Here is a 2,632-nt window from a genome sequence, read left to right on the forward strand (position 1 = left end):
AAAGGGAAAGGGGAAACTTCTTTGGTTGCCTCTTTACGTGAATACATGTGGTTGGAATGGTCTTAAATGTGTAAATGCAGGCACATAAATCCTTCACCTCCGTGCCAGAATTTCCAATACAAATACCTCCCAGTTCTTTTATTGCCATTTCAATGAAAGAGACTGGAGTCAGTTTTAATTTGCATAAGATCAAAGTCTAATGTATTCCTGGTCACATGCAACACAGTCTAATTTGCCACATGCTAATACTGTGGACAGGTCAGTCTCTACCCACGTCAATTTGTTGAATTGTATTACAAAAGTGTTATTTGTAGCTAATTACAACAAACCTACTGATAGTAGAAGACCTTGAAGATACTACAGTGCTCTTGTCTCGGCTCCAAGAAAATTATGTTAATGAAAACAATGTTAACATGGAAATGATTGAAGATCACAAACTGTTATCCAGTCAACAACTGTGTGAATAAAAAAAAATGTCTGAAACGCCATAAGACTTCATAAACAAAATGGCATCACACAAACCAAACGGTGTATGGCTAGGATCAGTTTATACACTGTTAATGACCAGTGAATGACAAATGTATGTTTAGAACAAGTGATCCCAAAGGAACCAATTCTGGCAATATAATAAACTAGTTCAACTTAATGTTATGCACATTACAGTATTTTGTTAATCGTTGAAGGATTTAACATTACAAAAAAAAAAAAAGAAGAAGAAATGACTGTCCTTTTTCCTACTGAATCGGCTGGTCAAGCACAACATTTCCAGTTAACAGCAGCTTGGTTTTTCCCAGTATAAGGTGACTTTATTACAGTGGACCACAATACAAGATCAGACTAACCACCTTGGGGGGGGTTTTCCCAGCAGAAACTCACTTCAGTGTTATTAGTTAAACTTTTTCAAGCCATGTTTATATTACATCCTTGTTTTCGGGAATCTAAGTCCAATACAAAAATAAACAGAACCGTTCACCAGTTAGTCAGTAAAATGTCACTTATGAAGCACTTTCCACAGAAAAGCTCAGCAAGTGCTTCATAAAGTAGGAGCATAAAACGAAGTAAACAAGGAAATAAATCATTTTAACGATACAGATAATGAAAAACATATTAAATGTTTAACACGTTTTTATAAGTATGTCTTCAGCTACTTTGTGAATGAGTCAAGACTACCAAGATGTCAAAACAAAGAAAAATAGTCATATTAGAACCAGACTTTTTAGACAATGAATTTATAACTCTAAATATTGATCCTGGGCAATTATGTATGTTATTTTTTTTTTCTTTTAGATTTGCCAGAAAAAAAAAATCTGTAAGATTTCACCTCCAAAAATGTGCCTATTATTGTGGGTGAGTCAAGCCAAGGTCGAGCAGTGTTTAGCCAATAAAATGGGGCTTCTTTGATCACGTGACAAAGGGTTAGCTGGTGAGTACAGCTGTTATCACGCATCTTTGGTCCAGTCCAATGCAGTGGTATCATGTGATCCAAGGAGCTAAAGGTTTGTCTTGATCGATTTGGCTGAAGGTTATTACATTTTATGTAAAATGTCGCCCTTTTTTAACCTTGACTTAATTGTTAATAGGCTTTAACTTGTTTCATCTTTTCATTTCAACCTCTTTTTTTTATCATTTTGACTTTAAACAAATTTTGACTTTTTTTAAACAAAAAAAAACTCTTCTCTTTTTTTCTCCATATGTGACATGAATAATGAACAACAAAGTCGTTGTTGTGGCTTTGCCATCACAAAGATCTCAGTTTCACTAAAAAAAAAATGAATAAATAACTGAAACCTGACTAATTATACTAATTCTGTCAGGACGAGTGTGATGGTTTAAATAAAAATCAAAACGTCAGCAAACCAATATCAAAAGCTGGTGGATCCAAAATGCTTGACCCTGACATACATATTAAAAATGCTAATATTAAAGGGCACTGTAAAAAAAAAAAAAAAAAAAAACAGCCTTAATTTACGGTAAAAAACTGGCAGCTGTGGTTGCCAGAATTTTAACGTATAATGACGCTAAAATTCTGGCAACCAAAACTGCCAGTATTTTACCGTATTTCCCAATATATGGTAAAATACCGTATTTCTTAAAATATGGTAAAATAAAAAATTTAAATGTGGTTTTGCCGTAGTAAATACGGTCATACTGCCTGAGGCATAATATCTACATGAGTGAAAAACACAGCCAGACTGTATGATATATTGACATTTTATTGTAAAAAAAAAACAAAAAAAAACCTTATGGTAAATTACTGGTCACTGTTCTTACCAGAATTTTACCATAAAAATTATAGTACAACACACAAGGAAGTGTAACTTGTCAAGCATTTCTATACAGAAAGTTATAAAGAAAATAATTTCAAATTAAACAAAAATACAGATTACGAGTAATCCACTTAAAGAAACAATTTCTATTTAAAAGTTCAAATAAATAAAGAACCAATTCTATTTTCTGTCCAGTTTCCTCACGGTATTACTGAGATCTGGAAAACAAAACAAACAAAAAAAAAAACAGCATGTGTCCACATAAGAGATAACCTATTGTAGAAGAAAAACCGGTGATAAAACGATTTTTGTTCTGGGTTGAGAGTAACAAGTCACTGAGTTCAGAGTTTGCTCAGGATGGTTGT

The sequence above is a fragment of the Poecilia latipinna genome, unplaced genomic scaffold, assembly GCF_001443285.1.
Source record: "Poecilia latipinna isolate Pla-1442-1.1 unplaced genomic scaffold, P_latipinna-1.0 Scaffold165, whole genome shotgun sequence".
In the NCBI taxonomy this organism is placed as follows: Eukaryota; Metazoa; Chordata; class Actinopteri; order Cyprinodontiformes; family Poeciliidae; genus Poecilia; species Poecilia latipinna.